Consider the following 13622-nt stretch of genomic DNA (forward strand, 5'->3'; position numbering starts at 1 on the left):
AGAAGAAGAAGAAGAAGAAGAAGAAGAAGAAGAAGAAGAAGAAGAAGAAGAAGAAGAAGAAGAAGAAGAAGAAGAAGAAGAAGAAGAAGAATTAATAAAGATAGTGACAAAGAAGAAAAAGAGAAGAAAGAAAAATACCCCACAGACTAATTTAATGGAGAGAATTCCTCAATTGAGGTTCCCCCTTGCAGGTCTGCCATGTGAACAACTGAAGCCCCTCGGAGACTGTCTGAGAAACCCAAGATAGAAAGGCAATCAGAGACACCATTTGTTGTAGCCCACCTCCTGGCTCAAGAAGTCTGCTTTCGTTCTATGGCACCCCACAGTGGAAAAGGATGAAGAAGCCCCCTGAAGTGTTTCACAAAGGAACTAATCCAACTCATGAGAGCACCTTTAGATTTCACCAGGTCCCTACAGCTCTGTCTCCTGATGCCACGACTTTGGGAACTAGACTTTCTCAGGTGAGGTAGGGTGGTGTAGAAATATTAATATTATGTCTACAGCATAATAAGACACACATATTCTACTCAAGCCTGGCAGAACAGTAGCTAAAATATGTTAATACTAGCCATAAAACACACATTCAGAAGTTTAAAATAATAGAACCAATACAATGTTCTCAGACTGCAATAAAATTGTTATAATTCAAAATAAAAAGATAGTTTAAATCCACCATGGACATCAACAGTTTCAATAACTCGCTTTGAAACAGGATGTCTCTGGAAACATTTTATTAGAGAATGTAAAGATAAACTCATCAGAGTAGGAAGCGCAATCAAGGCAACGCACAGGGCCTGCTTCAGCACCGACTGTGCTGGGACAGGAGGATGGTTGAAAGCCAAGAATTCATACTTCAATCTTACAAAACCAGGCAAATGACAAGACTGGGTTCAGAACTTTGACTTCTCATAAACTTAGTTCAAAATTAATCATAGTCTTATATACAGAACTCCAAACTACTGTGAACCAAAGTTCCTGAACAGAAACTGTGCCTTAGGGTGAGCATTGAACAAAAAAGCTGGTGGACTTTTAAAACTTCAGTGATGCAAAGAAGTTGGAATATCACAGCTCTGGACCTAATTCCAAACTAGTTTAGGCTAGTTTGCAGGTGGCCGTTCATTGTCCACCCCTGTCTGATCCTAACGTCCTGTCATAACAGCTAATGTCACTAACGTGCGAAAGCATGGAGAGTTTTACCAGACCACCAGTTCCTACCAAGTCCAAGTCTAAGAATGCCATCACAGCCTCTAAGGCCTGGAGAGAGGCTTCTCTGCTCTGCTGTCACCCACCCACCCACCTAATGCTTTCGTGAACATATTTGAAATATGTCTTGGTTTATTATTTTCTTTGCTCTGCTACTATAAAAACTTCATAAAAGTTGTTAGCACATCAGAACATGGAAATTGGGTGACCCAAGTCTGTATTCCTAAGCCTTTCCTGTTTGGCTCCTGAGTAAACTATCTCTTGTCTCCTTTTGAGGGAGACTTGTGAATTTCACATCATCATTCCAAAAGTTCTAGGTAAAATTTCCTAAGGAAAGATCTAGAAGATCTCTAGTCTGACAGAGAGCCTCTATATAAAAACATAGAAAGTTTATTCAAGAAAGCAAAAAGTTTATGATGGGCTTATTAAAATTTAAAACTCAGTGAAAGATGCTACTAAGAAAAATCAGTACAAGGTTGGGCGTGCAGATCTCTGGCCTGACATGTGCAAGGCCCCTCGTTCCAGCTCAGTAACCAGCTCAGTCACCTCTCCTTTTATAGAAGCGGAGAAAGAACAAACGCACAGCCAGATATACCACACATCTTTAAATTTTATTAATTAAATGAAATCGGGAGTGGCAATTCATACCTGCAATCCCAGCACTCAGGAGGGGGAGACAGGAAGATCTAGAGTTAAATGTCATTGCCTTTTTCTAGCTGTGTTACAGAACACCACAACCAAGATAAGTTATAAAAGAAAGTGTTTAATAGTGCTTATGGTTTCAGGGGATCCGTCAGTCCATGATGCAAGCTTGCATGTTTATCCACAGCAGGAGGCAGAGAGAGCTAACTGGGAAAGGCAAGAGTCCTTTGGAACCTCAAAGCCCACCCAGTAGTGACACACCACCTCCAATAAGGCCACACCTCCCCAATAGGGCTGCACCTCTTACCCAAACAGCCATCCAGAGGGAGCAAAGTATTCAAATATGTGAGTTTATGAGGGCCATTATCATTCAAACTACCACAGCCATCCCTGGCTACATGGAGACTTCAAGACCAGCCCATGCTACATTCTGTCTCCTAAAAAGTAAAAAATAAAATCAAGAAAACAAACAGCCCGATCTAAATATGAACAAAGGATCTGAGCAATCACCAAACAAAAGAAAATATAAAATTATGAAAAAGTATGAAAAGATTATCAATGTCGTGCCATTAAGGTTATGTAAAAGAAATGGTAAAATATGACTATTCACTCATTAGAATGGCAAAAATAAAATCGAAACTCCTGCCTAGAGTAAATAGATACAGGAATGTCCAGTGCCTGCAGATGGGAATGCAAAAGTTCCAGTCACTTTGGAAGGCACAGGCACTTTCTAACACACTTAAACCTGTCACCATCCATCACCATATAACCCAGCAGCCATGCTCCTGGATATTTCTGCAACGAACTTGAAAAGTTAAGTCCATGTTAAAACTTGCTTGTGGTAATTTCATTCAACCTCTGTGCCCTCACACAAGCATTGTGTTCTGGTTGGTAAAGTTGTGTTTCATGGGAATATTGGGTAGCCATTCTTGCTATTCATACACAGAACCATCACGTAAGTGGATGGTAAGTGGTTAGATCCAGGTTTCTCAGACTTAGGGGCAGAGTTTAAAGATAAGCAAAACAAACCCATGCATAATGAATTTGTCTTGGAATCAGTATAGCTATAGATGGTTTTGTGTGTGTGTGTGTGCATGTGTATGCGTGTGCCTGCACACATATACATTACTGTGCACACATATTTCTTTGTTTTGTCTATAGTACATCAAAATAAGTATGTCACAAAAGTAATGAGCACATTGGTCACCCAGATTGTGGTTTCTGAAACCATTCCCCAGGAAAAGGAAACAGCGCCTTGCAGGAAAGGATTGATTTTAGAAGTGGAACAGGACACCTAAGAGATTATCTTAAACCATTTTGTAATGTAAAATGTAAGGGGAATCTTCTTTAAAAGCAAACAAACAAACAAAAACCCCTATACTAGCTGTATGGCAAAGGAACTCAAGAGCTAACGCTAACCAGATGGCTAAAACCAGAGAATTTAAGCAAAATGAAATGTATAAAATTTCACTGGACTACAATGCAACTAGAGAATAAATGTTTAGGAGTCTGTACTTATATTGTATATCTGCATGGACACATTGGAAATAGCGTGTAATGTCCTATACAGAAGATCCTCAACTGATGTCTATATAAACACTCCACTTCAAAGGAGTAGACCCTGGTTCCCCCTCCATTACATTCAAGCCTCAGATAGTGGCAGCCTTCCAAAGAGGATAGTCAGGATGGGATGTGGGAGTACTTTTCCATTTGGGAAGGCAAACCCTAAATTACCTGGCTGATAAGGTCAACCCCAGGGGTGAACTATCATGATGATGGGTACCCTTCATATGATAATGATGAAATGAACGGCAGTGTGACTCCGTGGTTTGCTTTCAAGAAACCCATAGCTTAGTCTTATTATGGGATAAGTATCGAACAAATCCTATTAAGGAGCAGTCTGGAACATACCTGGCCAGTGTTCCTCAAAACTGTCAGGGTCATCTACAACAAGAAGCATCTGAGAACTGTGGCAGCCAAGAGGAGCCTAAGGAGACATGACAACTACTTAAATGCAGGCCTCCTGGGATAGAAAACAAGGAATAAAAACTTGAAAAATTTGCCACATTTTCTCATTATTTCATCAGCGTTTCCTCCAGTACCAAGCTATACTATTTTATGTCTTGCAACTGGAATGTTGCCCTGATTGCTCTCGCTTTATCTTCAATGCACACTGATCTGTCTGTGTGAGTCGAATGTAGCATACGGACTTCACTTCCAGTATGGGTAAAAAGCAGGATGGACCAATGTCATGGCCTGTTGACCACGAAAAAGTTGACCTGCCTCTCCTTCCTCTGCTCCTCCCGACATCCACCAGCCCACGGTGTCCCCAGGAGCCCAGGAAGGTTTCTCTGGACAATGTGGCACTGAAGAAGGAAGTGGGATGTCTGTGGCCTGGGGTCAGCTTGACATGAAATCCGACGACAGCCCCTCCTCCTTGCGTAGAGCATCTGCCCTCAGCCTGCTGTGGCCCGGGTTTTGATTGAGCTCGGGAAAGGGTAGAAGCCAAATGGAACTGAGCACAGCTGAGGACCTTTCATCACTTTGTTGAAGAGATAAAATGCTAGCAGGCCCGCATTCAATATTTGTTGAATGGATAAATATATGAATTTAGAAGGCACTGCTTAGAAACCATTATGATGTTTCACTGACGTGTAACTTGTATAAATTCCTAGGATAATAGCGTTTTTGAGCTGCAGAAAAGCCTCGCAGAGAAGCCTTCTGGCCAAACGCTTGTATTTTGTAAGGGAAAGACCAATTAACTTGCCTAAAGTTCCACGACTGGCTGACCCTTCAATTAGACACCTCTCACTGCTCCGAGGTTTCTACCTAATGCAGCAGGGACAGGTTTTCATATGCACACGTGTGTTGCTGTGCCCTCCCGTGAATCCCCAGGTTCCGTGTCTCTAGGGGCATGGCTCCTCACTGTTTCTGTCTTCTCTGTTCTCCACTTTTGCACCTCGTGTGAATGGATATATCCATGTCTCTATCTTGCTTCGCCTCCTACTTATCCTTATTATGACACCATTGCATATTTGAAAACAGTATCCCATGGCCTGTGACATCCTATTCCTAGGAAGAGGGTATCCCAACCCTCCTTGTGGCTTAAGAAGAGCGTCTCCTTTAAATCAGCAATGGTGTTTGATTTTTTTTTTTAAAGTCCCGTCTTTCACTGGGTGTAGTTTCATGTGACCAGCATGTGTGTCATCCCAGGACTCATACAGACTGAGGAAAGACAGCAATGAGCTTAAAATTAGCCCGGGTTAAACATTGAGATACTGTGTCAAAAAACAAACAAGCAAACAATCAAAGCATGAATTCTTTTCAGACAATAAAATAATTGGAAACAGAACAATTGAAGTGATGCTCAATTTAATCAATATGAAGGAACTCAATCCTGATGTCCATGTGGCCCAAATCTGAATTTTGAACAAGGTGCTTTCCCTACATTAGTGACACAAATGTACTGTCATTGCCTCAAACATGAACTATATGGCCATTTCTAATGCAATCTCTATCCAAAGATCCCACTCTGATCATATCTCATCATTTGAAGCATGTGTGTGAACTGTCCACTCATCTATGATTCAGTAACAAATTCACCTAAAAGTGCCATTAACACTTGACCCTCTTCCATGAAACCAGAAAGGCTGCCATTCCAAACCAAGCACACAGTCTTAGCCTTGGCTCCCAACAGTAAAAGGTTTCAGTTACAAATTCTATCATGATCACACTTATTTCTTTGTCTTTACATTTTTCCCTTATCTTAGTTTTTGAACGTTACTCTTACAACACAAGAGGTCCTCTGTCCTTGTCATCCAGGAACTTCTCAATGGCAATTAGCTCATCTGACCTCAACCACAGATCAGCTGGACATCAATAGAAAGGCAATTTCATGGTCTGAACCAACAAGTAGGGTCAGTAGGCTCTGGAGAGCCAAGGACCAGCAAAGAGGACTTGGGGGAAGACACTCAGCATCTCAGCTAACCAGGTTAAGACCTTCGGCTGATTGCTTTGCTAATAGGCATCCTCAATAAATACAAGTTAGAGTGAGCACACAGAAATGTACATGAAGGAATCAGACAGAGAAGGTAACCATAGCATAGCGCAGGTAAAGATCCATGGTGGCCCATGAACAAGGGTCATATGGAGTGGAATGGAATGCTTTGACTTCTACCACTTCTCCTCTTGATTTCATGTGACCTCATCATGGTAAATATGCAATAATTATTATGCATAAAATCAAGTATAAATAACAGAATCTTGGAGTCTCAACAACTCCTGCAAGGTAAGTGTTCTTACATTAGTTTTACAGAAAATTAGCTATGAAATGACTTGCTCAGGGCCACCTACCTGAGAAGCCCCAGTGCTCATATTTGAACCCAATTAGAACAGGCTTCCACAAGCCCAGGGGTGTGAAATACTCCACAATTCTCTTCCAGAGTTTAATGCCGAAATATCGAAAATGAAGGATATAAACCTATCTCTCCACACTCCCCCCCAAAAAATCCAGTCAATTAAAAACTAATTCATGCTCACTTGAGAGAAAAGGCAGTAGCTTCTGTTCATAAGTTATTGAATAAACAAAACCCCGAATCACATACGCTGAAGCGGCAGTCCCTAAACACTAGTTTCTAAATTGGCTGGGTCAAGACACTGGAAGACCTTTAATACAAGGTAGACGCCCAAGCTCTACTCCTGGAGAATCTGATTAAGACATATACTTATGAAGCTGGGACATTTGTGGACAGATTTGGGGGTCACAGTCCTAGATTTAGAGTGTCACAGAATCTCTAACTAGAAAAAGGGTTGCCTATCACCTAGCCCTTTGTGTATGGGGGGGGGGGTGGGTAGTAGATTTTCCTACTGTTTGCCAATTACCAATGATGAGCAATGGTTGCGTGGATGGAGGGTTGGCAGAGGCAGAGTTTGAATCAGCATCCCAACTCTAACAGACACAGGCCCCAAGTAAACAAGTCCATCATGCATGAGAGAGCGAGCCATCGTCTTAGTGAAGGGACGTGAAACCCAAGCTTCCTCCCTAGAACCTTAGTGATTTCCTATAGTTTCCATCTCTCAACACAAGGCTCATGGGCAATGCTGGTGGGTTGCAGCCCTTTTAGATGGTCTATGGCAGAAAAGCCAACATTTGCTTTACTTGAAAGATTAAGGCAAATCCGCCCTAATTGTTCCTCCCCATTAATGCCTCTGCCACTTTAAAAGGCAGGTCAAATATTTTATTCCATTATTAGCTATAAAATTTTAAATATTGATATCTCTTGAGAATTAATCAAGAGAAGTCATATGTCAAAAGCAAAAGAAAAATAAAAGAGCCTGGCACAATTTCTCAGTTGGGTTTAAATTCATTCTAAAGAATATGTGACTGATATAAAATCTTCTCTTGAGAGTGGGTTTTGATGAAGGCGTAGAGCATTAAAAAAAAAAAAAAGAAAAAGGAAAAAGAAAGAAAGTCTCACTGAGTACCTGAAGAGAAGAGGGGAGCAAGGGAAATGAACAAGAAAGCCTACAGTACCCGAGGAGGCCACCACTTCACAGCTCTGATGACAGGCATAGAACCCTACTCATGAGATTGGGTCCCCTCAGCTGAGGCCTGCACACTTTGTCCCTTAACATAATCTCTTCCTTAGTAACATGTGATGAAGACCTCACCCCCTCGGCACTGTTTTGAGATAAATCTCAAGCACCAGCCAGGGCTTAGCAAAATTTCTTCTACAGAGTTTCTCCTCTTAGAATATTCTGGAAATGGGTTCTCAGAACTCTTCCCAGAGACTTGGATATACAGTACTGAGTTTAGCATTCACATTCAGTGCCTCTTCACACCCTCTGTTTTAAGTCATGGCTAGATTAGTTGATCTTAATTAAGTAATCTAGATTCCTTAATTACAATCTTTAATACGGTGTCAACACTATGACATGTTGTTACACTGTATCATCCATAGGGGACAAGAGAAGCCACCCAAGTTGAGTATAGTGAGGCTGTCCCCAAGTATTGCGTGTCCACCGTTGCTTGCATCTCAGATATGGAAGCCGCAGACAAGGAAAGCCAACGGAACCCAGCTCCTCAGTAGGTGTTCACTTCCACTATGTGGATTGGGAGAAGAATGTCCCCTATCCTGAGGGATCTTTCTGTGCAAACCAAACTGAAAATCAGTTCAACTCAGGGCCTGCCTGAATGAAGATCCTACTTCAGAACAAAGGGGGATACTTAGAGACCCAAGAAGTCAGGGCTACTAGAGATAAAACCCCCAAACCTTGCTTTCACAGTCAAGGAACCCCAAAACATGTGCAACTCCAGAAACATCCCAGCTTACTGAGCCCTGTCTGGATGGCACCTCAAGAAAACGTGGATTTCCAGCGCAGACATGTTCCCTACGTAGACTAAACTCCAGGCTTCACCTTTCTCCAGTCTACCTAGTATCTCCAGTAAGTACCCTGAACAACACCTACTCTGAGGTGATATGGGTAAATTGTAAAAACATTAATTTACTATTATCATAATTACAGGGTTTTTTCTGCTCTCTAGAATTTGTTTAGTGCTCGGGGCCCAATCCCTTTCCCTCTCACAATATACCTCCTTTGTTTTAAAATGGAGATCCGACAGCAGCTGTCGGCTGGGGGAAATGCCCTTTGAATTTCCTGTTATCACGGTCACCACTGCCTCTAATCAGAAGCAGTGAGATAAACAGGCCAGAGACTTCTTTCAAATGCCCACAGTCTGCAAAGAAGTTAAATGTCTTCCTTTGCGTTGTTCCTCACAATGTATTTTAAAATAGTTGCTCAGCCCTAAGTTTTCCCTAATAAGGTTCCATTTAAATAAATTTGGAAATATTTTCCTTCTTTAAAAAAAAAAAAAAGCAAAAGTCACTCAATTTTTAAATGTCAGATAAAAATACACAGCCCTTAGAAGGCTATCACCTATTTTCAGTGATGGTCTTTTTCCAAGCTCTCTCTCCCCTTTCTGATCTTTCTTTTTTCTCCCGTTGGCTGTTCCCAGCAGCTTCTGGGAGCTTCCTCACCCAAGAGGACTGGGATCCTCAATCACAAGCAATTTCATTTGTTTTCGTGGCGGTGGCCATTATAGGAGCCAAGCCGGGCCCCCATCGCCCAATACAGCCCTTCTGAGTTACCCTAGCTCCCCAAACACCAGGAGAGGCCACGTGACTGAAATGAAACCAACTTGCCCTTAACTTTGGAAAATTAGCTGCTCTCCTCCTTGCTGTGCCATGTCAAAATTAAAGAGTAAACAGAGGTCCCCCCAATCCCCCTGATTGCATTAATCATTCAAATGACGTATTAGCATTCTTCAGCTCTTCTGTTGTGCTTCCAAATTAACACCTCCAGGTTCAAGGGAATAGAAATTAACTGAATTATCTGGCAGCCCCAGATGTCCTCGCATGCTCTTCCCTCACGCTGATTTAATGTGCCTGAAGAACGGTTATGAGGCAGAAACACTGCTAATGGTCAAGAAATAATTTATGCCATGTGTATCCCGCAGCCTTTCCTCTCCTCCGCCCACATTCCAAAGCTGCCCAGATTCCAGGTGAGCCCTGGCTGCCACGTGGACAGACCCCACTGTCTGCCGTGGGGGACAGCCATGCTGGGAATAGCCTTAGCCCTGCCTCCCAGGCCTCCAGGAGGGTGCTGGGGTGCTTGCCTCCTCTGGAACTTTCTGTCCAACTCTCCAGCCCAGGCTAAGGGAACCCAAAATGCAGAGCCATCCACCTGGCTGCAGGGTGAGGAGCATCTGTCCCAGGAAAGGATGGGAAAGCAGTGTCTGGGTGATCCCAGGAGGGGCCTCCCTGGTGTTTCCCGGTTCTGGCCACTAGCAATCTTCCTGTTGAGGCATGAAAAGGATCAACTTCTCCACAGAGTTGTGGAAGGGCTCCTTAGAACATTGATGTAATCCTTCACAACAGAAGCCTGCTTCCCTTGGGGGTTAAGCCTGTCATTTGGGAGTGTCTCCAGGGCATTAAGCCATAATTGCTTGCATAACTCCAAGAGGCAAACAGGAAGCTGGCACACACACATTCATAACCTTCCTAGAGCAGGCAGGTCCAGTCCTTTGCCTTGGCATTGCAGCCTCAAACTCAGACCCCCCCAGCCCTGCTCATTCTGAGGGGCAGCCTCAAGAGACAGAGGAAGCCTGAAGTTCACACGGGGACCTCAAGGCTGTCCCAGTCCCCAGCTGCCCGAGTCTGGAGGCAGGGCCTGGGGTAGAACGAAGGAAAGGTCCACACCAGACTCCAACCAGAGCACAGGGGCCTAATTACAAGACTTGCACTGCCCCTCCCCTGGCTCGGTGGCAATAGAAACATCAGATGTTTATTAAATGACATAGGGCTGGTGACTACTTCGTAGAGCCAGCCCAGAAGTGTATGCTGTCACTTTAAAAAAAAATTGAGCCGATGCCAGGCTAGTCATGGTAATGCTCCCATGGCATGATTAGATTCATGCCCAGGGTTGTATTTGCATATGATATTCAGGGCATGATTTTTTTATTGTTCTTAATCAGAGCCGAATGTCAACAAAATAAATGAAGTTGCGAGTTGAAGTGAAATTTTTATCACATCAGGGATGTGCTTTTTCTCCCATTTATCACAGCCCATATTGAGAGAGTGAAATTTTTTGAAAATGTGGTAATCAATGGAAGAGCTCCATATGGCAGGGATCAAAGGTGTTACATAGTGTGTGGTTCTGCTTTATTGCCAGCCAGTACTGTTAATTGGACAACAAGATCAGAGGCAATATTAAAATCCAATTAAATTGATATGAACAGATTGCCAAGTGATGTACACTAATGTATAATTGAGTATCAAGCAAATGCAAGTCCCCGTCTTCTGCTTCTACCTCCTGAATAAATGATGGCGCCACGGAGGACAGAAACAAGTTTGCACATTAGCGGCACAGCTCTGGGCTCTCATTTGTTACTTTCAGAGTTGATGACTTTTGCTTTTCCTCCTAGTCCGCCTTAAAGAGACAGACCCTTTCCCTGTCCTCCCCCCCCCCCCCGCCGCCAAACCCCCACCCCATGGCCCCCACCAGGAGTGGCTTTTCTTCCCCCCCAAATCGTGTTTCCCTTTCGGGGCTTGGAAATGAAATCCATGTTTCATATGCTTCATTACATGTCTATTATGTAGCGGGTCCTAAAGAGCAGTACATTGATAATATATTGTGCCGGTTGTAAATGATCTGTCCATCTGGAGAGGCATGCTAACACATTCCTAATGCCGTCTCCCTGATATAAATTATAGCTGAGCGTTTCTCAACTCAAAAGGCAGCGAAAAGCAAGCTCGCCAAGCCCTGGGTGAGCACCTCGCTGCTCACACAAAGGACCCGAGTGGCGCTGGAGTGTGGACCGTGCTGTGGATCCCTATAGTGGATCCCAGCTGCTGAGCCTTGCCAGCAGGAGCTGAAGTGGGCCTCCATTCATTCCTTTCCAAACAAGGCCGGCAAGGGACAGGAATCCAGAGGAAAGCCGTCCCTCCCACTCAATTAGAGCAATTAGCTCACAGGCCTTAGCGGGGCCAGGCCTGGCTGAATAGGATCCCCTGCCCCATCGTTTGTTACCCAAGCTGAGCTCACAGAAATTAATGAGGAGACGGAATGAGAACTGCCAAGGACTGCTGCAGGCAAACACTCCGGGGGCCTCGTCCCTTCCTCCCGGCAGAACAGCCCAGATTACCCCCCAATAAGAAAATCTGTTAACTTCTACAACTTTGCTTAGGAAACAAGTCTGATGGGACATTGGCAGGCTTCCCTGCTGCCGGCAGAGGAGCAGTGTGGCCCGCGCAGGCCTGCTCTAACACCACGCAAGGCAGCGTGGTGCGCCACCAGCAGACTTCACGTCTGCCCGTGAAAGTCTGTGTTTGGGAACTTTTCCTCTCCCCTGCTTATTACCAAACAAACAGGGCACGCACCGAGCAGGAGAGACAGAAACACAGAGGCAGAGGTGATGAGCAAAGATGGTTTGAGCCAAGATTGTGTTTTGTTAGCTTTAGGTCAAGCATCCTCCACCTTCCCCATTTTACTGCTGTTCATTGGCCTAAAAGAGAGAAGCGGGGTGGGGATTGGCCAACTAGAGCTGGGGTGGGGGTGGGAGTGCGTAGCCCACAGGCAAGAAAAAAAAACCGCTTCTTAAGAAATGGACTTTTAACTAGCTTAGAAGTTGAGTGGCAAAATTTGGCACCTTTTCAAATTTTGACCTAACACTCCGGTCTCTTTACAAACAGGTTCACGTTTTTATAGATCAGATTTTATTTGTGGGCCTTAACAAAACTAAGATGGTATCTCGGCTTGTAACTCCCTTTGAATTTCCTCTATTTGGCTTTTGCCAGTCAAAACAAGCGGTGGATCCCTGGTCGGTAACTACTTACTGAGCAGCTGTTGAATGCATGTTTTGCCTTCTTTTCAGCGGGTCGGCTGACTTAGGTCCAAGCGGCCTCCATTTTGCCATTCATCTTGAAAGTGGGGCAAAGACAACTCAGAGTGAAGGCAGACCTACAAAGGGTCCAGCGTTGCTTTTGAAGTATGGGATCCACACAGAGGGAGCTAGCAACCGATAGCGTCTGGTTAAGCAAGGAGGGCAAGCGAGAGCAGACTGTCTTCTGCCCTGGGTGGTGCTGTGCTGGCGAATATGGCTGGCAGCTCGGTGCTGCGACGCCCTTCGGCAAAGGTTCCCCGCAAGTGGCAGAAAGACGGACTCCCTGGCACAGCTCAAGGTCTCCCGACTCAGTGGGGTGTGCTTCTCTCCAACTTATCTAGAAACAACATTAGCCCCATTTCTAGCATTTGTCTAGCAATTCTGGGCCTTTCCTCAAAATGTGGAGGGGAAACAAAAATTGAACAAACAATTTTGTTTTAAAAAAAAAAACACGCTGTAATTTGGATCAAAAACTACGGCGGAGTCCCTGCTGCTGCACATCACCTTTCACAGTTGCTCAGCAAGGCTCGCCACTCATCACCACGGCCCTCAAGGTAAGAAACACTATCCTCGCGTTTCAGAAGAGGCAACTGACCCTCAGAGAGGTTAAACAATTTCCCAGAAGTTACACAGAAGGGAGACTCAAAACTGAAGCTCAACTACAAAGCTCCCTAAATTAAACCCACGTTTTATTTTCTTATTGTTATCCCACCCAATCCAAGCTTCAAAAGTTACTTGGTAAGATCACTCCAAAGGCCTGCCCGCCAAGCCATAGAGAGCTTAAGGAAGCTGAAAGAAATAGGTCCCTGTTCCTGGCAGGGATGGAAGAGCCCCTAAGGTGGTTCCACGCGCACCCGCTTCGGGAGTCTGGACAGCTGGATTTCTGCAAGCGTGTGTCAAGGCTTCCAGGAAGTCACTGATTCTCCGCGTCGTTGGTCCTTCTAGAAACAGTGGGATCCGTCACCTACCTGCGCCTCCCTCCTACTGTGGAAGTGTTGAGTTCAGGGAAATCAGTAGTCTTCAGAAAACGAGGCCAACAGAATTCCCATTCTTATGCTGCGCTGACGGAACATTGTTCCTTCTGCTCTCTTTCCTTACAGACAACATGGTAGAACTAACCAGACTGTGTCTCGCTAGCCTTAAACAAGGTAGGCAGTGGCAAGCACCTCTTCTGAAGAGATCACACAGATTGTTCTATCCCGGCAACTTGCAGCAACGACACAGGAGGCCATGTTGAAACTGAATCTCAGTCAGCTTACATCCTCCAGTGACTGTTCTGGGCAATCTCCATGCTGGCCCACAGTGGACACTAAGCAGAGCAGAAAGCCAGAGATAT

Source organism: Microtus ochrogaster, unplaced genomic scaffold (genome assembly GCF_000317375.1).
Source record: "Microtus ochrogaster isolate Prairie Vole_2 unplaced genomic scaffold, MicOch1.0 UNK22, whole genome shotgun sequence".
Lineage (NCBI taxonomy): Eukaryota > Metazoa > Chordata > Mammalia > Rodentia > Cricetidae > Microtus > Microtus ochrogaster.